The 22608-nt window shown below is 39.8% G+C and overlaps 1 long non-coding RNA gene across 1 annotated transcript; it reads left to right on the top strand.

Moving 5' to 3' along the window:
- Positions 1 to 5449: 5449 nt before the first annotated feature.
- LOC123383118 lies at positions 5450 to 22470 on the top strand. Its single transcript, XR_006592501.1, has 3 exons — positions 5450 to 7714; positions 11497 to 11664; positions 12641 to 22470. It is a non-coding gene; the product is annotated as an uncharacterized LOC123383118 (long non-coding RNA).
- Positions 22471 to 22608: the final 138 nt, after the last annotated feature.

Here is a 22608-nt window from a genome sequence, read left to right as displayed (position 1 = left end):
TAGGTTGCATGGAGTTTTACCAGGTCGCATCAATGGTAAGATAACCAGGAATATAAAAGGATGGCACACTGCGTAGTTAGCGGAATACCTACAAACAATGGTACGATTTTCTTATCTTTATTCATCACTTCTCTGAAATCTTTCCTATACCTTAATCATCTAAAGTGGGGATGGCCTTGAATGCCTTATTAAGCACCAGGATTTTTCTCAGTAGGCAAACAGGGACCTGAAAGAATTGAAAAAGCACCAAAATGTAATCTGGCTCTGACCTCATGTGAAAAAAAAAAAAAGAACTATGAGAGAGGAGAAGAGAGGGAGAGAGAGAGGGAAGGAGGGAGGAAATAAAGTTTTCAAAAGAAGTGGTGAGAGCGGGGTAAGTAAATTAGAAATGAATATTGAAGGACTAGTGTTTTCACATAAGTATCTTATTTTTCTTTTATGCCTTTATTTCCAAGATAGTAACTGTTCCTTAAAAAAAAAAAAACAATTAGAGGGGAGCCTGGGTGGCTCAGTCAGTTGGGCGGCCGACTACGGCTCAGGTCATGATCTCGTGGTCTGTGAGTTTGAGCCCCGCATCGGGCTCTGTGCTGAAAGCTCAGATCCTGGAGCCTGCTTCCGATTCTGTGCCTCCCTCTCTCTCTGCCCCTTCCCTGTTTGGTCTCTGTCTCTCTCTCTCTCAAAAATAATAAACATTAAAAAAATTTTTTTTAATTAGAGGATTATATATAATAAATGTTGAAAGCCCTGTCCCAATACCAGTCCACAAGCTGTTATTGGTAATATCATGGCATGCATTCCAAGCTATATGCACAGATGCTTCCTCCCTCTCTCCCTTCTTTCTTTCCTTCCTTTCTCTCTCTTTCTCTCTGTCAACAGAAATGGTGTCATCCTCTAGGTGCTATTTTGTAACTAGCCTTTTTCATTCGATGATACATCCTGAACAACCTTCCATATAACACAGACAACCTTGTATATCTTTTTTTTTTAATTTTTTTTTCAACGTTTTTTATTTATTTTTGGGACAGAGAGAGACAGAGCATGAACGGGGGAGGGGCAGAGAGAGAGAGGGAGACACAGAATCGGAAACAGGCTCCAGGCTCTGAGCCATCAGCCCAGAGCCCGACGCGGGGCTCGAACTCACGGACCGCGAGATCATGACCTGGCTGAAGTCGGACGCTTAACCGACTGCGCCACCCAGGCGCCCCAACCTTGTATATCTTTATCTGTATCTATATCTATGTATCTGTATATAGATATTTAGATATATATAGATATACAGATATTACTATATAGATATATGGATATACACAGGTTTTTTTCCTAAGGTCTACACAGAATGCCATATCTTGGTTTTACTCTATTACATGTAGCCATTTTCTTCGTGATGGGTGTTTAAATGGCCTCAAATTTTTCACTTCAAAAAAAAAAAATGCTGCAATAAACATACTATACATCTTTCCTCACCTAATCACGTAGGATTTCTGTAGTACAGATTCTAAGAAGTGAAATGTTGGATTGAAGGAAGTGTGCTTCAGAAATACACTGCCAAAATGCCTTTGAAAATTTTATACCAACTTCTAGTCCCAGCAGTGCTGTTTGAGAGTACTTGTCTCCATAGAGTCTTAAGAGTCTTGTGTTGGCCTAGTCTTGCAAAATGTTGCCAATGTTATTGGAGAAGATGAAATCAAATTTTTAGTTTGATTTACAATTCCCGATCATCTGTTTCATCTGGTCCTCACTACAACCGTGTGAAGTATGTATTATCATCACCCTCAACTTACAGATTTGGGGACAAGATTCGAAGGCATTTTTACTTTGGTTTCAGGTCAAAGCGTCTTGATTTGATGGCTCCTATTGTTCAAAGGCTGGCGTAGCCACTGCCCAAAATAAATCCAAAATAAATTGTTGGGGTGGGTCATAAGAGAAGGCCAGTTTCAGTCAAAAACTATTTTTGTCATCAAATTTTTACCTAGCTCTACACAATCTGCTGTGAGTGATCCGACTGAGGTAAGAAAGCATTATTCTAATTTTGTATTTGGGTCTCCCTTACAACTCTGAATAACTTGTGAGGCATACTGAGACAATTCTCTTGTGAGCCTAGGTGGGAAGAAGCCAGCTGTTGAGTTTTACCTCCCTCACAGGAGGTCCCTGAATATTAATGAGGCAATCACTAGTATTTTCATATTTTTTTAGCAACTTGCAGAGTAATACCAATTAGAATAAATGTGTCAAGTGAACAGGTTAGATTAAAACACAACTAAAGGACTCAGGTTCTCCTAAGGAAATTGACACACACCTTGTGTAATTCCTGGGGTCCAGATTAAAAGAACAATGGTTTTCTCAGGCATTCCACCTGCCCATGTTCCCAGATGTCATCCTCCTGCCCCACAGTGCATTAGGTATGCCTTAATTGCCAATTAAAACATATGCCGTATTTAGATAAGCGCAATAACAATCCTTTCAAAAATCTAATGCAGAGATTCTCTTTTGAGTCTGGTTGGTAGTTACTGCAAACCATTTCTGGATTGCAGGAGAATATGCCCAATGATTTAATTCCTCCTGCTTGGGTAGCAGACAATGACCATTTCCTGAATGTGACCATAATCCAAACACTAAATGACTATTTAGGCATGGCCAATACGTAACACAATACCTATCACATATTATATGATCAATATATATATCAACTCACCTTCCATGTGCTTTGCTTTTGTTCCAGAAAGCAAGCACAAAAAATAAATGGATCTTTGAAACCTAGCTATGTTTTTATCTTTACATCTTATCTAACCTCATATGGTTAGGGCAGTCTGATAGAACAATTGTTCTAAACTTTTACCTACCACTGCCAACATTATAACAAAAATAAGAAGATCCAGCTTCCAAGATTCGCCAACCCTCCCCTTTATTTTTCTGATAAACAGATTCATTGTATTTTCTAATAATAAGATAATACATGCTCATTGGACTAAACACAGAAAACCTAGGCAAGTAATAGAATTCAGTAAAACCTTCACATAACACCACTACATAAAGGAAATCACCGGGAACATTATAGAGTGTACCATACTCATTTTCTAAACAGGAATTAAGCTCCCTCTATTTGCTTCTTTCTTCTATGATATATATTTTTCCATGTCTATGACATTATTATTACTGTTTACATATTTAATTGAAACATATTGTGCCAATTCTTTATCAAAGCACATTTATTCCTATTTTTGATATGAAAAACTAAATTTGATAAATATTCTTGTGCCTATATTTTTGTTCACTTAGCCATTTACTTCTAGTTGAACCATGAGATCATGACCTGAGCCAAAGTCGGACGCTTAACCGACTGAGTCACCCAGGCACCCCTAGTTGAATTTTTGTAAGTAGAATCACATGATCACATATTGGTATGTTTTAAATTTGATGCGTAACACCAAACTGTCCTTGAGAGAGGTTGTACCCATTTGCATCTCCATCAAATTACAGTGAATATTTGCTCATACACAGATTATTGTCCTGTTTTCCATCTTTGCTAATGTGGTTAGTAAATGCTATATTTTGTTTTTAAATTTTCACTTATTTGAGGGGCGTCTGGGTGTCTCAGTCAATTAAGCATCAACTTCTGCTCACGTCATGATCTCACTGCTCATGGGTTTGAGACTGCATAGGACTCTGTGCTGACAGCTCAGGGTCTGGAGCCTGCTTCGGATTCTGTGTCTCCCTCTCTCCCTGCCCCTTCCCTGCTCACACACTCTGTCTCTCTATCTCTCAAAAATAAATAAACATTAAAAAATTTTTTCACTTATTTGATTAGTTTTATGTATCAGCACATTCAACTCCTTACGTTTTTCTATTGTGGTATACATGTTTCTTATATGAGCTATTTTTAACCTTAAAGAGCATAGGCATAATGTTGAGTGTTCACCAGTTTGTTGTTTTAATATTGAGTGATTTTTGTCAAAGCAAAAACTTTTTGTTTTAATTCTTACGTGGTCAAATCTCTCAGTTATTTACCTTAAAGTTCCTAGAGTGAGTATCATTTTAAAATTTCTTCCAGCTCAGAGCAACTGTATTTAATTTTTAGAATTTTTGTCTACTTTATCTATTTAATTTATCTGAAATATATTACAGTATAGAATGTAACTGGGGAATGATTTTTTTTCCAAATGCTTAGCCATTCACTCCAACATCAGTTATTGTATAATCCATCACTTTCAAATTAATTTTAGTGGCACATTTATCACATATACATTTTATATGTACTTGCCCTAGCAATCTGGCATTTTCAAAAGCAATGAATTGACTTATTTTAGAAACAGAACATAGACACACTCTAATTCCTCAATTAAAAAAAAATGCATATAGCAGTGTGATCAAAGCATGTAACAGTTGGGATTATGGGTGGTTTTCTTTGAGGTCATTGTTACATATAAATTTTATTACCTTGTGAATAACATTCAAGTCTGAGCTGTTAGCTTACTGGTGGATTATGGTGCCCCTTACCAACACCGGGAATATAGGAAAGGAGATTAGATGGAGGGGTGATGGTATATAAAGTGTGGGCATTCTTTGAGCATCCAAGTAGTTGCAGCTGTGCATATAAGTCTGGCACTTAAATGCACAGGGGAAAGATCATGGAGAAAAACCAAGGCTATAAACATAATCTGGGTGTCTGCTGATGTTCGAGGAAAACAAACATGGATAAGACCATGTGAAGAAACTGTGGAGAGCACAGCAGAGCTTCTTAATTCTGGAGACGTATTCAGATATATCTGGGGATTTTTTGTGTGTGTGTGTAAAAAGTAAATATCCAGACATTCTAAATCAGAATTTCTAGGTAGAACCCTGACATTTGTATTTCTATAAAATTCCATAGGTGATCTTGATTGCAGATAAGATTGAGAATCACTGATATAAAGAAAAGTTTAGAGAAAATAACCTTGATTAACATAAAATTTGAAAGCAGAGATGAAGTAATAAAACACATTCTAGAAAAAGAAAAAAAATATATATATGAAGACCCTGTGTGTAAAAGAGCTTGTCATGGTGTGTAAATTGAATAAAAGCAGTTGTTTAAACATGAGTAACAGCAGACTGCTGTAATTTATTAAGCAGTTACATTAAGCCAAATACTATATATCTATATGTATCTATTTAGATATTTAGATCTAAATAGATACGTAGGTAGCTATATAAATGGATAAATACGGACATACAATTTTTACAATAATCCAGGGAGTTAGATGTAATTGTAACCATTTACAGAAGAATAAATTGAAGCACAAAGAGATTAAACAACCTGACCAAAGTCATTCAATTAATTAGTGATGAAGACAAAATATAAAACCAGGGGCATCTGGGTTAGCTCAGTCGGTTAAGCATCCGACTCTTGATTTTGGCTTAGGTGATGATTTCACTGTTTGTGAGACTGAGCCATTGAGCCTGCTTAAGATTCTCTCCCTCCTTCTTTCTCTGCCCCTCCCCCACTTGCTCATGCTCTCTCGCTTTCAAAAACTATAAATTAATTAATAAATTAATTAATTAAAACTATATAAAACTAATGCCATGTTCTTAAGTACTAGGGTATTGTTTTAAAAACTGTACACCAGCAGTGTTATAGATGGAAGTAGGAACCAACCTGAAAGCAGAGAAACCCAGTAATTGAGGTAAGAATTGAGGGCCCATTACCTTTCCTGTCTTTCAGAGACTTTGACTGCAATGTTACATCTACTCAATGAATCCTCTGTGGCTCTTACCTTAGTTATTGTATTTTCCATTCATTTTTTCCCTTCCATTTCCTTCTGCTATGTTTTCCAGTCCACTAATTCTCCTTCTAGCTGAATCTGCTGTTAAATCCATCTATTGAATTCTTTACTTTTGAGTTCTAGCATGTCCATGTTTCTTTTTATAAAAAATATTTTCCCATTCTCTGCTGAAATTTTTAATCTTTTCTTATTTCTTTGAACATAGTAAAAGTTATTTTAAACTTTGTGTCTGATGCTTGAGTATCCAGAGCTCTCCTGAATCTTTTCCTGTTGTCTGTTTTTCTTTATTGGTTTTCATTCCTGTTATCATGTCTCTTAATGTCCCCAGTTAGTGTTTATTGATGATAGCAATTACATCCACAAAATTGTTTGTAGAAATAATTTGAGCCCTAAGATGCTATCATCTTTCATGATTAGATTTACATTTTGTTTGCAGAGCACTTGCAGGCACAAGAAATTTCCTCAATTCAATCTTAGTAATGGAAGTGACTTAAAGCTGAACTGTTGTCTCTTCCACTTCACACTTACTTCCATTGTTTAGTTTTTAGGGCCCTGACACAAAGCAAGAAGTTTCTCTCTGTTCCTATGGCTCACCGACTGGCAGAGTTTTTGTTCACCTTCTCAAACTCTCAGCTGACTTCTCAAGTATGAGCAAATGTCCTCAGGAGAAAAGAAGACACAAACCCTAGGCTCATTCTCTGTATCTCTGTCCTAGGTAATTCTTCACCATCTCATGACTACTTCAAAAATTTGCTTCTAAAAGAGGGAATCAAAAAATAAACAAAACGAAACAAATGCAATGATTAAAAGATATAGTAGAGACAAAATAATATAGAAAATTACTGAGGTAGGGAAGGAAAAGGACTTTGTCTGGCTTAATCAGAAAAGGTATCTTGGTAGAACTGGCAACTAAAATGAGGTCATAATGGTGATAAGAAAGAAATCACTTGCAGATCTAAGGGGAGATAATTCTGAAAAAAAGATGGGGATGAGCTTGCATGTGTAAGACGCAGAAGAAAGACCAGAAGGCTGAAAAATCAAGTACCATGGCACAGTGAAGAGAAGCAGTATTGTAGAAAAGGACACGACCAAACAAATTAGGAGTTCATTTATTCTGGTCTCTGTTGGGGAAATACCAAAAGATACTAAGCTAGAGATTTATGCCTCAGAAAGATTGCTTGGGCAGTAGTGTGAGGATTGGACTGTGAAAGGTCAAGAGCAGGGCCAAGAAGTCGGAGAAGGGGATGCCTCAGAAGTCCACTGAGTGATTGTGTGCTTTGGACAATGGGGCAGCAGTGCAAGTGGTGATAAGTGAGAGGACTCAGGATATGTTGTATCTCCCTTTTGAGATTTCTGCTTGTTCTCTAGTTCTGTTTGCTTGGGCGTGAATTCACCATTTTTTATTTGGCTCAGACCTGCTCAGTAAAGTAGCTTGACTTCTGTCTTCACGAAACTCAGCAGGGACAGTGTTCCCATTATAAGGAAATAAATAAATAATAAGGCTAAAACAGATGCGACCAGGCACTGTTTTATGTGTGTCACATGTACCAACTCAATCTTCTCAATTATTCTATGAAGAAAGTACTTACATCATTATCCCCACTTTAAAGATAAGAAAACAGGAACAAGGAGGAAACAATTTGCCCCAGGTCATGGCCAGTGAAGGGATATTTGCTGGCTGCTGTGGTTGTTACTTTACTTCACCTTGTTCATTTCCTTTTTTCTTGTAACATCACCCTGATTTCCTTCTGAGAATTCACTCCTTCCTCCACTAAGACTATTCCATTTCTATGATGCTGACTACCGTACAGGTCCAGGGGAGGTCGTGTGACTCAAACCTAGCCAATCAGCACTGTCTTCCACTAGACAGAGGTAATGGATCAAGAATGAATTAATCAGAAGCAATGACAATGTTGACTGTGAAGTTAGAGGTCTGGAATCCTTGTTGCCACCACGAGGTGAGAGCTTTCTAAGTCTGATGTCAGCATAGAGTGAAACTAACAGAAAGAAACTGGATTCCAGACACAGTGTTTAAGCGCCTGGGGTCTTGGACTACTTCAGCTTTACAGTTACGTCACCCATTAAATTTCCTATTTGGCTAGGGAAATTTGAGTTAGCTTTTTCTGTCACTTACAACAGAAAAAGACTTAAAACAGGAACACCCATCATTTGAGGATCCCTGTACAATATAGAGAATCTGCAAGTAGGGAAACTTGCATTTTTAGGAAAGGTCTATATATCTCCAGAGCACTCAAACTCTTGCTGCACCTCAAAAAGTTGCTTTTTCTTTCATTAGTGAGACAGGTAGAATAACAAATAGAATTCTCAATAGCCTTACGCTAACACTTTTGCACTTTAGACTTCCAAAAGAAAATATTTCAATTTCACATTTAGTTCCCGGTCATAAATCCTACGTTTGCTTCCATGCCTTTGTGAAAGTCTTGTAAATTGTGGAGGGCAAGTGTTGGTCCATACTATTGGGTTTGGGTTTTCCCACCCCACCCCTTCCAGAGGAAGTTATCTATGCATGCTATTAGAAATGTTTCCATAGAGGGAAAGGAAGAACTCCTGGCCAAGATCCAATTTTCGGTTAGAAAAAAAATGGGAGGCGGGATCTCTTTTTCTGCCTATAGCAGTCTCAACTCGTAACAGACAGGCAGCGCATATAGAGACCCTACAAGGCAACATGGTGCAAAGAAACAAGAGTTTCAGGGCCTTTTGTAGTGGGGCATTGAGATTTATGTGAGTTCTATTTAGGAAGGAGCAGAACCCTAATTATAAGGGCATGAAAGCAGAAAATTTTGAGTGTTTGTTGAGACCTTGCCCAGAGGAAAAGGAGGCCTGCAGGGGCCAAGAGTGGGGCAATGAAGAGTAGAAAAAAGGAAAATGCCTGGCTGATTTCCAGCCAAAGACCTGACATCTATGTGAGTTTGTACTTGGGACTGAGATGCTACCTGGATGCCACTGCCTCCATTTCAACCCGGAAACTACTGTCACATTGCCTTGACACTAATACCCTGGCCCGAGTCCTAACTCGGATTTTCTATCTACTCCTGCTTCTACATGGATGAGATAATCTCCAAACACCATCTTTCGCTGCTAAGATCTTCCAGCTTTGCGCTCTGTAGTCCACTCCTTATCCAAAAAAGTGTAAATCTTTTGTCACTCATCTGCATGACGCTCTCCAGTGGCTTTTCATTGCAAATAAAGTATAATGAATTGAATGGTGCCCCTCCACTGAATATGTCCACTGGGAACCTGTGATTTTGAACTTATTCAGAAGAAAACTCTTTGCAAATGTAACTAAGTGAAGGATCTTGAGATAAGATCTCCCTAGATTATCCGAATGGGCCACAAATACAATGATGAGTGTCGTAAGGAAAAGAAAAGATACACAGAAAGTATTTTGTGAAAACAGAGGCAGAGATGAGAGTAATGTATGTACAAACCAAGGAACACCAAGGATTACCAAAAGCCACCAGGAACTAGAAGAGAGGCATGGAATGGATTTTCCTTCAGAGCTTCCAGAAGGAATTAACCCTGTCAATGCCTTGATTTCAGACTTTCAGCCTCTAGAACTGTGAGAGAATAGATTTCTGGTGTTTTTTACCATCCAGTATGGTAATTTGTTGGCAGCCCTAGGAAAATTAAACATTGAGTATAACCAATATTTCCCTAAATGGTTAGGAGACTCTATACCTGGGCTCCTGCATACCACTCAGACTTAACCTTTTACTACTCTCCACCTCACTAGGAGCCTCTCCTCACATTCCCCCCTCTGTTTCTTCAACCCTCCAGCATTTCCCTCCCTGGGGCCTTTGCCTGTTGCCATTGTCTGCTTGGAAATCTCCTCTCCACCCCTACAGTCTTCTCATAGATAGCTCCTCTTTGTGTGTGAGACACTCCTGAATCTCTCTAACCAAACTACTTATCACCTCCTCAACCCATTTCTTTTTTTTTTTCCATTTCTTTCCTTCTTTCCATATCACAACATTTCTTTCCTTTATAGACTCATCACGAATGATTAACACCTTTGTGTACTTACCTTTGTGTAACACCTTTGTGTACTAGATTGTGAGCTCAACGAGAGCAGAGGTTTTGTCCACTCATTTATTCAAAAATTATTAAATGAACATCTATTATGTACAGACAGCATTCTAGGCATTTGGGAGATGTCATGAACCAAACAAAAGCAGTCTCTGCTTTTTTTTTTTTTAAGTACACTCTACACCCACATGGGGCTTGAACTAACAACCCTTAGATCAAGAATCATACACTCTACCAACTAAGCCAGTCAGGCACCCCAGTCTCTGCTCTTATGAACTTACCTTTTAGCTTATTTTCTGAGGCTGTCTCCCCATATCTGAAGCATTCCCTGCTATTTACTGGTCATTTAATGTTAATTGAATGCTAATTGAACAACAGATGAAAACTCCAAGTTTTAGTCGCTAATTCTCTGCCTTTTCCCATCAAAGCTTGGCTCTACCTATTAAAGGATTTAATAAATCCAGACAATTTTAGAGACCTCAGATGTGCCATTTACGAGATATTTTTCTTATAAAGACATTGGAATTCCTTCATCAGTCTTGTCTCATCCCCAGGTTTTTGCCATTTCTACTAGTATGACTGGAAGTAAGATTTCCTCTTAGAACATGTGTGGGGAAACCAAACAAAAGATCAAGCCACCCTGGACTTTTGCAAGGCTTTGCCAAAGATGGCAGACCCCAGGGCACTTGGCTCAATTAACCACTGCCATGTCTAAAGGTCAGCCTCTGGGACTGTTTAATTGTGGCCATTAAAGTGTTAGAGCAGCTGCTTCATAGCAGTAATTTGGAGCCCAGGAGAAACCAAAGGCAGCAACAACACACCAGGTCATTTGAAAAAAAGGCCGCCTGGGCTCCACACACAGCCTGATAACAGATGGGGATTTCCAGAAGTACTTAACCTGGCTTAGAGGTCGTGGCCTAACTAAAAGTAGGTCTCCCCTCATTCCAAAGTGAAATCATAAAGTGGTTCTTCGTCATCCCCCTCCCCTGCCCATCAATTCAGGTCCTCCACATTTTTCATCCTTGACTCAGAATTCCAGAAACCACCTTACCCAATTCATCAATTAATGAACAAACAGGCATTAACTTAGCACCTGTTATATGCAAAGCAATGGCAATGGTCCTACCACATTTCTACCTCTTTCAGCTCTTTGCACCCCAGCCCCACTCAGGTCTTCACCCTGAAGACATGACTAGCTCACCATGGGCATACTTTCCTGCTCACCCTAGATATGGGCTCAAAATGTTTATTAACCCAGCTCTCCAGGCATTCACTACCCATTGCTCAGGCCTGGCCCTGAGACAATCTTTTTGCTATCTCTGAATTCCTGTCCAATCTCCTTCTTTGACTAATTAGTTTCAGTGACTTGTTAAGGCTACACGGCCGGTTTGTGGTAGACTTGGAACCAAGGTACCCTGTCTTCTTGTCCAGGGCTATTTATGGTTCTCAGTATAAACAAAGGTAAATATCAACTCAAAGCTAACTAGATTTGTTAGCCACAACAGAAATATGACCTATGTTAATAAGAAGTGCAAAATAAAATAACATATATCATTATATTGTGAAATTTGGGATATCATGTTACATATTACCTGTGTAATAGACGTATATTATCACAGTTATCATTTTAGACTGTCTTATTAATTTTGTATAGAATCTCCATATGATAAGTAATATCCTCCCTATTTCACAGATGAGAAAACTGAACTCCAGAGAGTTTAAGCAACTTCCTGAAAGCTGCTAGATAATAAAGGTGGAGCCGGATCTGGACCCCAGGAGATTCACCTCCTCCCAATATGCCTTGCTTCCTGTTCACACAGCCACATTGTTGGAAGAGAATTCCCATAATTCTACACATCTGGTGAGCAGAGACACCGCCCACCTTTTGTTCTCAACAATCTTTTTAAGAATGTGTCTAGAGTGAACACCCCTGCAGAGTAGAACTGGTTTCTCTCTGCAGAGAAGAAGACACATTTGTCTGCTGTCCAGTATAATAAAGATAATATCTTCCTCCATGGCCAAATTTGGACAGGTTTGCTCACAACCCATGAGAGAAGATTCGAATTTTCTAAGCTCAGGGTTCTGCAGATGTAACTCAGACCCACTGCCTGCGCATTGCCCCATGGGACCTGGGGACAAGGGGTAGCAGTGCAACATAACACTTAAGCTGCCTGCTCTTCCATAAGTAATAAAGTCGTTCGTCTCTCAGTCAGGAATCATGAGTCTCATGACAGCTTGCAAGTAGGGTAGAATCTCAGACCCTTCACAATTCTTAACAACCACAAGTCCAGCAGAATGAAAGATCACAGGACGTTGGGTTGCTTCTGGCTGCCTACTCCATTGGGACCCCATATTGTTCGCTCATCCCCTTTCAACTAAGGTTAATCACCTAGGGTCCCCATCCCCCAGTGACTGAGTAAATATGCCTGAAGGTTAGTCTGAAGTAATACCAATTGTTATTTTCTTTTCCTCTCACAGATAAAAGTAGTAGTATTTTCATAGTGTCTTAACCTTATGTATTAGAGATGTAGCTGTTTCAGGTACCATGGGAAGCCAGAAGTAATAGCTGTTATTAACAAGAGAGGCTTCCCCCTGTGTGAATTAAATCAGAGCATAGCTGGAGTGTACTGTTCCTTCCCATCTGGCCAGCCCTGCCCACCCCTTCAGAGAGGTCAAGGATTAACACTGTTCATCCAGGCCTCTCAGGCCAGCCCCATTCATCCTTCCATGCCCTGGAATGAGTTCTTAGCTTTGCCTTGACTGTAGAGACCTCTTCATGAGTGCTTATTGTCAGAATAAATACACGAATGGCTTCATTCTGATTTCTCTTTTCTCAGGTCATATGAGTCATTAGATCAAATCATATAATAGCACGGAGAATTTCCAAAAATGTTCCATGAGGCTGATTTACAAGATAAGCTGTTGGAGGAAATTAAATCCACACCTCCCAGGTATACCTTCCTGCATGAAGTAGGAGACAGGACCTCAGGCTCATGGCAAGGTATTTGGCCAGTGGGTTGGGCCAGACATGCCATCCCTTTTCTCCAGCAAGGAGGTAGCAGTGGAGGGGAGGAAAGAACGAAGGCAATGATGACTGAGATGGAAAGGGAACCAAGTAGGTGAGAGCGTGGAACAGGGTTTCAGTAGTTATCATGAGATATGAGATATCCTGAGCGTCTGTTGTCTAGAAAGCATTTCTCAGAAACTCTGAGAAAGATGTGTAAGATGCCTATGTCATTCCCTTTGAGAAAAATTACAGTCCATATTCACCTTCAAAGTTTAGAGTGAGCTTTGTGTTTTTGTTTAATATGCTTTTGCTCAGACCCCAGCCCCGCAGAGCCCCAGCCTATCTCTTACACTGAATTAAGGACATACAGCACTTTGTCACTCCTTCCTAGCAATGACTCATTTCTTAGGTTGCTTTACTTTTCCTACAATTTTTATCGAACTGGCGAGCAGAGTGGACATCAGAGAAATGAGAACTAGAAACTTTTTTTTTTTGCTGTGATGAGGAAAAATATAAGCACATGAAAAAAAAAAAAGGAAAGTAACTGGAGGAATTAAAAAAGAAAGGCACCCCCTGAGGATCCTGGTAACAACCACATAAGGGAAGTATGTTAGCCCCCCTCTACCTATGAAACTAAAACAAAGTTTAGGAATCTTGTTCAAGTGTGTAAGAGTAAACTAGCATATAGCAACCTCAACGTTTCTGCTGCCTAATCCATGAAAACTTCCCTTTTATCTCATGTGACATTCTAATTTAGTTTGGCCATGGATGAGGGTAGAGGTGATCATTGGCCAGGATCTAATCGTGTGACCACACATAGTGCAAAGGAGACTGGGAAATGTAATCTGGCCATGTGTCTAGGAAAAGGACAAGATGGATATTGAGAAGTCCCGGCAGGCTCTTTCGCTAAGGTAAAACAATTAGTGAGTAGCCAGCTTTCCTATCTATAGGTCTCAGCTAAAGTGCTATATCATTTCGTATTCTGAAGCTTTATTTACTTTTTTTGATTAGGACAGATCACCTTACACTTGTCACCTTATACTTCTTTAGTGCCCTTTTCATAGACCTCCCCCCTCCCCCATTTAAAATGTCAACTTCAGACCTTTTTATTCATGGCATGAGCCTTATCAGAATTTTGGTTCCCATTCACCTTGCCTGTAGTAAGATTTGATACTGATTGAAGGGAAAACAGTGAAAATAAAGGTTCACACCTTTATCATCTCCCTGCAATAAAGAATTGGGGTGGGGAGGGCAGGGATGGTGGGTGTTGAAGGTCTCAGCGAGAACAAACCCCCTACCTGAAGGAGAACCGGGGCCAGAGAAGAAAGGGGAAGACCAAGAAGACGGTCTTCAGAAGCTTTTCCAGAAACTTGTGCCCAAGGATTTGCCCAGAAATACTGTATAATTGCTCAAGTGGCTTTTGTCAAGCACTTTGCTAAAAATGTTCCCATTTTTGTATGCAAATACTTTTCCTTTTCTACATCTGAAAGCCACATGTGATTTTCAATCAGCCAGCACAAACAGACTGACAGACAACATCCCTCAGGAAATGCTTGCTATGCCATCAGGTTTCAACACTCTTCTCCTTCCCCCCTCTGGAGCAAGCCTATAATTCTGCATTTGTGTAAATACATATGTGTGGCATATTTATTCACATGCTGCTGGGTAGAGCAAATGACTCTGCATTCTTTCCTGGTTATGCAGTCAAGAAGTGACTGCATGTTCCCCGCATGCTGTTCAAGCCCACGATGGGGAGTCCACAGGTGCTTACAAAATAGGCTAGAGCTTGCCGTGCAAGGACCACAGACCTTTTCTGGCCACCTATCCCCACCCGCAAGAAGACTTGGGGTAGATTCTTCCTCCTCCATGTTGCCTGCTCGGTGCTCCCATAGTTCTGAATACAGAGCTTTTGATGTTCCCCATACCGTAAAGGCTTGTTTACATCTGTTCTCAAGTTTATGGGCAATCCGTCCATTTTATAACCTAGTAGAGACCATTACATATAATAATTCTGTAAAATCTTGTTGATAAATGAGTGCATTGATAAAGAAAAACTTAGACCCTGAAACAGTTTGCCTCAACAATTCAGGGCCCTAAAAATTTGGCATCAAATGATTACTAAGCGTTCTGGTTCCACCTAAAACCTTAAGCATTTGTTAAACCTATGTAGTTACCATAATGCTTTTCTGCTTTAATCCTAGTTAGAAATTTAAATGTAATTCTTTAGGTTGTCAACTGCCTTTTCTGAGTGCATATGATGTTCCACATAAGCACTGTTCCTCTCGAATTGCGTGTATCGGGGCGCCTGGGTGGCTCAGTCGGTCGAGCGTCCGACTTCAGCTCAGGTCATGATCTCGCGTTCTGTGAGTTCGAGCCCTGCGTCAGGCTCTATGCTGACAGCTCAGAGCCTGGAGCCTGCTTCTGCTTCTGTGTCTCCTTCTCTCTCTGCCCCTAACCCACTCTCATTCTGTCTCTGTCTCTCTCAAAAATAAATAAACATTAAAAAAATTTTTAATTGCATGTATCAATTTATCGAATCTTCACCCTAAAAGTAGGTGCTATTAGTAACTCATTTTGTAGACAGAGAAACAAAGAAAACTGTCACAAAGATGATAAGTAATTGGCCCACAGACCCACAGATGTCAAAGGTCAGGACCAAGACTTGCTCAGGAGGACTGGCTCCCGGTTGAGTTTTTAATCACTATGCTAAACTCATTCATTTAACAATTTAATGATATCTAATGATGTGCTCAATTAAAATAACTTCGAATAATGTGAAGTGATCTGAAGAAAATGGTTTGATATGGTGAGAGAGAGGAACACCAACTAGAGGGGGCCAAGAAAGTTCACTCTACAAGTTCACTTTTGAGTTGAGCCCCATTGGCTGAGAAGTGACCAGCTGAAAGGGTGAAAGGGTGATGTGTCCCCAGCAGAAGACACTGCAAGTACAAAGGCTGTGAAACAAGGAGGGCTTGGGATGCTGAGGACCAGGCCAGCGTAGCTGAGTAGAGTGGTCAGGCAGGAATAGTACAAGATGAAGTCAGAGAGACTGGCAGAAGCTACATCAGTAGAGATGCTATTAGATTCATAATCAGTGCAATGGGATGCCATTGGTGGATTTTAAGTCACTGTGCTTCTTTTGTGTAGAATTAACTGGGGTGGGGAGATTTCAGTGGAAGAAGAGGAATCATGGGAAAGTTGCTGCTGTAGTTCAGATAAGTTCAGATGGGAGCTGATGGAGCCTCGGACTAAGAGAGTAATGGTCGGGAAGGCATGAGTGGTATCCAGATGAGGTGGTGATGATGAGAAGCACTTAGAAGGTATTTTGGTGAGACTGTGCCCATAAGACTTCCCAAATGGAAGCAGCCTTCAGGAAAGGACTATGCTGGGGAATCAGCCGATCTAGTCCACCCAGAGCGACGTCAGAGGTCAGAATGTGGGGATGACCCCTTCTTCCAGCAGGCGTCTTCCATGCTCTGGTTCCTGCCTTGGAGTCTTGCTGCATGGAGTCTCTTCAGTGAGAGATCATCATTCAAAATCTATTAGAATGACGTCCAGGAGCTGTCAGAGCTGTTTACCTCCCCTGCCATCAGGGGATATGTGTATTCACATAACACTGAAGGGCATTCACTCATGCAGAGTGGATGGGAATTTGATAGGTAGATATGTCCCCAAGCAGAGGGAACAGGTGGAGTAGGATGTAAGGTCAGGAGAATGCAGGGAGAATTGAGGGCAAGTGTAGAGAGAGAAAGCTGAGAAGAGATCCAAGAGAGGTGCATTTAGGGAGGGTGTGGAATCTTTGTGTGCCCAGTTTATCCTTAAGGTAGTAGAGAATCAGCAACAAATTTTAGGAAAGGGAGAGAGAGCCATGAAGTGTGAGAGCTGAAAGGAACCCAACAATTGCCAATTCCACCTGCTTCGTATTGTACCTGTCTCCCTTTTAAAGAAATAGCCCCAGCGTCAGTTTGCATTCCCTATGCATAACCCTACGAACTTCATTATATCAGCAACTCATGCTGCACTGGAGTCTTTTGCTGAGGGTAAATCAGCAGATAGTTTTGAGTGCTTACTGTGTGTCAAGTGCGCAGGAGAAACCAAAGATTATTAAGACTGGTCACCTGGCCTCCATTTCTCCCAGCGATCTCAAAATTACCCAGCCTGAAAATGTCGGACCAAATGTAAACCTCAGCATAGAAACTAGATTCTCTATGCCACCTCCTCCATACACTTTCATGTCGGAGTGTTCCTTTGACCACAACTTCAGGCTCTTCAAATGGAACACCTTATTGCACAGAACAGCAGAGAGACTCATATCTTAAACTACATGAAGTGACTGTGTTGAGAAAAGGAACAGCCTTAGAAATTGAGACATTAAAAAGCGACTTGCCCGACTTTTCTGAATATCCAATATCTTTTAGCAGCTTTAGACATTGGTTTAGTTATTTAGCAAAAAACAAAATAATAATAATTTAAACAAAATAACAGTTTCTTTCTCTAGCTTAAGAGCCTGAGTTTGTAGGAAGTGGGCGAGATTATTCGATACCTGAATTCCTCTATCCTTCCACTTCGCCATTCACTAATGTTGCCCTTTTCCACGTGGTCACAGAGGACTCACCACTATGCTGTCCATAGACTGGCTAGTGACAAAGAGGAAGAGAGAAATGGCAACCAAATCCCTCCCTTTTAAGGACATAACCCAGAAATAGCATACATCACTTTTGTTCATGTATCATTGACCAGAAAGGAGTCACATGCCCACACCTTGTAGCAAGGAAGGTTGGGCGACCGTGTACTCAGTTAAAATTCTGGGATGAGCATATTGAAAGAGAGAAGGGAAAATGGATATTGGAGGCCAACGGCAACCTCTGCATAATAAGAGTCTGTGATGATTCTAGGGTGGTATAATATTGTTATGTTGACCGTGCTCTGGGTAACACGTGCAACAGTTTTCACTCAAGTTTGGTTCGGGAATGTTAGGATACAAACGAATCATCTTCAAGAGTTTTTCTTTAGATGAAAAAGTTTAAGCTCCAATTCTAGTAAATCCAGGGATCTGCATTTTTAAACGACCCCATGGATGATTTGCATGCGGTTCCCACAATTTGGGACTGGTGGCCACCACTATGGGTGAATAGAATTTAGCAATAGTTTAGAAGCTTTGAAAAATTCAAGCCTACCCCTGGGGGCAGGCACATTTAAACTTGAGTTTAGATCAGCTTTATAATCAGGAAACGGTGACGTGACCTGAACTGAAGGATCTTAGATTTCCCTATCACTGTTGAGATTATGTTAATCAGCCTTTCTCACCCCAGATCCAGAATTCCTTGAGTGTAGAGAAGTTATGGCACCTTGAAAACTCGAGTCGTTTACCTCATGCTGTAATAAACACAGTCATAACAAATTACCATTTTATATGGTTTTACCTGCACTGTTACGGATTTATCTCATTTGGCCTTCTGAGCAAGCGGAATTTACAGGTGAGGTAGTTGAGAGATCAGATTGCCTTGGTCATAGGCCCCAAATCCAGATCCTCCTCTCAGGGCTAGTTCTTTCTCCTGTACTACACTGCTTCTCTTTGCTTCTCATCCTAAGTGAGATCAAAATAGAAACAGCTCAAAATAGAGCAGAAGCAGCGAGCAGAGCGAAGAGTAGACAAATGCATTATAAAAAGCATGAGGTAACAACACAGATGAACCTCCAAGCATTACGCTAAGTGAAAGAAGCCAGACACAAAAGACCTCGTATTGTATGATTCCATTTATGTGAAATGTCCAGAAAAGACAAACCTATAGAGATGGAAATAAATTAACAGTAGCCTAGGGCTGAGGGTAGGGACAGATTAACTGTAAATGGGCATGAGGAATCTTACCGAGGAGATGAATATATTCTAAAACCGGATTATGCTGATGGTAACACAACTCAGTAAATTTACTAACAATCACTGCATGCGCGCTTAAAAATGAATGGATTTTGTGGCCTGTAAATTGTAACTCAAAAACGTTGCTGTGAAAAAGCATGAAGTGTTAACATTAGAAGTATACATATCATTTTTGGCTCTGCCCCTTAAAACTTGGATTTCGTCGAGAAAGTAATGCAACATCCCTCAGACCCTGGATTGTCATCTCTAGAATGGGGATAAAAATACTGTCTCTTACAGCATGTAATTTCTTAGCACCCTGGGAGAGCAGCATGAAAGTCAGCTTGGGGGGCATCTGTCCACTTTGGCTGCCCTCAGATTTGTACCACCCAACATTCCCTTTTACTTCTTAACTGAAACCCAGAAACTGCTCTCCTGTCAACACACACATTTGAAGGGCTAACTTCTGTCTTGCCTCATCACGCACTAATGGCACAGGCTGGACCGTGCAGCTGAGTCACAGCCCTTGCCGTTCACATCAGAGCGTCACAATAACCAAGATGGCGGCTCTGATTGGTAAACACTCTTTCCGTCAGACCAGGGCAAATATGCCAGGCCCCTTGTTTTCCTGGAATTACGTTCTGACAAAAAATGATTTAAATTATTCTAAGTTGTTTATTTTGTCGTCGTCTTCCTTCCTCATGTGATTCTTGAGCGTTTAGCTTTAACACGTTATGTTCCTCCGAGTAAGCCTTTTAATGTCAACTTGTCAAAAGCCAATTGCATTTTCTTGGAGGTCGAAACACTTGAGAGCTGATTTTTTTGAAAATTATTATTTAAGCCAGCAGCACTTTTCTACCTAGCATTCCAGGAAATCTGTTGTGTGTGTGTGTGTGTGTAGGCTCAACCTTCTTCAGGTCCAGGAGGCACTTATAAAAAAATGCAGGCTCTACTGGGGCAGAGCTAAAAATCTCCTCCTCCTGTGTTGCAGAGGTTTGCTGTGCTGTTTAATGCATCCTTAGCTGATTGGCACACCAGCTTCCTGGTATAATTTAATGTTAAATAACACTCTAAAACTGTGTCAGGAAATAGGGACATGTGAAATGTCACCTTTGGAAGAAAAAAAAAGAAAACAATTACAGTTATGACATGCAATCTGTATCAACCTCTTTTGAGATAATTAAAGAAAGATAACAGAAAACCCTAGCCAATAAATGGGCTAGCAAGGAGGAAAAAAGAAGAGCCTTTGTATTTCCATGGTTCCACATTTCCTTGGCACATCCAAGCCAGTCTTTTTCTGAGTCTACTGAACAAGCATTTGTCATAAGCTTTACTGTACCATGAAGTTATGATTAATATTACAGCTCAAGTACAGCGGGTTGAAAGACCACATTCATTTTCAAAGTCACGTCGCATTGATTAGAATTCACTGCAGGTTATTCAAATAACGATCCTCTCTTTCCCCAGGAGAATCTCTGTCTGATTTTTCTTTATCCTCATTAAAGATCCCAGGTGCAGACAAAGCTTTACGTACTTCTAATTTGCATTATCCTTGGGAAGGAGGTAATTCACATACCTTTAGTATATAGCACTTGTTTTTGTACTTTGCTCTTTGCTGGCGCCTATTTAAATAAATCAAGAAACTTAGCCTTTATAAACCCTTAGACAATAGAAAATGCCAAATTTGTATTATCTTTAGGAATGTGTCCATGGATCCCCAACCCTCCATGATAATTCAGATAAATTGAGGCATTTTTGTTCCGTTCTTGGCTGTACTCAGCTTAAAAAGATAATGATTTCTTCTTTCTTTCTTGGGGGAGAAATTCATTTTAGGTGTAAAGAGCAGCTCAGAGCATTTTTCAGCCTTACCAGAGCTGAAAAGTAAAGGCTCGTCAAAGAATAAATGTGGTATTCAGAGAATCCCCAACAGAACTTGATATGTTGTTTGGCTAATTAGATAAATTTCTATGCAAGGGCTGATCAATTATTGTTTCTGTTGAGATAATTTATTAGCTACTCTTCCCGGCTTAGCATTTTTATAGAATCACATATGGATTTCATTGGCATAAGGTGTGGGCCTCAAAATTGCGACAAAGAATTCTGCCTCGGACTATTTTTACCTTTAGTTTTTGTGTAATGAGTTTAGCCTGAAGCAGACTGACAGCATTGTTGACATTTCATTGAGTTTCCATTTCTCAAGAGAGGAGAAATTTTAGCTAATTAAATAATGTTAGAGTGTCTTAGAAACTACAAAGGCAACACAAAACCATGCGGCAGTCACACCATATTTGTTAAGACCACTTGTAAATTTCTGAGATCTTTAGAAAATTGAAGTCTGCAGAACAAAACTTTTAAAGTGACTCAGAGGCTCAAAATGATGTGGCTGACATAATTGGAAAGATAGGAGAAGAACAACTGGAAGAGAATTTTCATAAAAATAATCATTTTGCAGTGTGTGTATCAGGAGTGAATATGATTGTTTCCCTGGACGGGACAGCAGCTTAATGGCTCAGAAACCTGCATGTGTATGTGTGTGTGTGTGTGTGTGTGTGTGTGTGTGTGTGTGTTTCGCATTAAAAGTTACATGTGCAATTTACAGGGTGGAATTGTAACTTCCAAGCCAGCGAATCAGCATTAACCATGCATTTAGGTACTGATGAAAACTGGGCTATAACCTCCTCATTTATTTTTCAGGGATAACATGGTTTTCTGTGATCTGCGAACCTGCTCCTGATAAGTCTTTGCACACATAACCAATATAAGAGAAAATTAAACATTTTGTTTATTTATTTGTTGTTTATTTGTTGTATTTATTCATTTCTTCTAGAAAATTGGTAATCAGGATCAGAACCTCATTGACTCTGAGTAAAATGAAATGGAGTGTGCACATGTGGAAACAACAACCACCACCAACTTTTTCAATTCAGTGAGGGACTGTTTAACAGGGAGTAAAATTTTAATGAAAAATAACTAGAGATTCTACTCAGAAATGTCTTCTCAGCTGAGCTCGATAGGGTAGCCCCATGGATTCCATATAAACATGAGTCAATGACAGAACCCAAAAGCAAGACAGAAATGTTACCATGTCCACTTAGAGAAATATGCTAAACCATTCTGATTGTAAGATGACAACATAGCTGTTGACATTCTAGAGCCATGTTGAAAATGATGATAAAATGATATATAAACCTACTCTGGAATAAATAAAGCTTGCGAAGCGCATTTCATAATGAAATAGACACCTACAGCGTGTGTATGCGTGTATGACGTGAATGCATACACACACATGCACATCTGTGTGTGTGTCTCCAATCTGAGAATCTCAGAGAGGAAGGCATGGAGCAGCCATTGAGATTTATTTCCCCTTTAAGCCTCAGGGAACCTTTGAGATTTCATTGACATTAATTAAGCCCACCCCAGGATCATGGGCTTGGTGGGCTTGGTGAACTTTTGTTTTAAAAAGCAAGCTTGCTTGCCAGAGGAGTTTTTTTCCCAAGCTCTCATTTTATTGTGGTTTCCAGCAGGGGATCTTGTTTCAAGGGATATGATCAAAGCAAAGGACATTTCTTCTGGGACATATTTTACATAGATTAAATCTCATTATGCAACTTACTCTTTAGTCTATATTCTTTTTTATAAGCTCCCATTGTATGAACGAATTTAACATAGAAAAGTGTGAATTTATTACATCAGATGGATATACTAAGCTCCAATGAAGTTAAGGTCCAGTAAAGTCAAACACTTTTCATTTTTCTTATCAACAGTGAATTTCAGCTGGCAGAATCTTAGTGAAATCTTAAATGAGGTTGCCATATATATATATATATATATATATATATATATATATACATATGACTGTGGACTTAAGATTTCCATAGCCTTTGCACAATTTTATTTTTAAATATCAAGTGATTCCTTTAAGGAACACTTTGCTATTTTTT

This window comes from Felis catus, chromosome F2, assembly GCF_018350175.1.
Source record: "Felis catus isolate Fca126 chromosome F2, F.catus_Fca126_mat1.0, whole genome shotgun sequence".
NCBI lineage: Eukaryota > Metazoa > Chordata > Mammalia > Carnivora > Felidae > Felis > Felis catus.
This window is presented reverse-complemented; position numbering and strand designations above follow the sequence as displayed.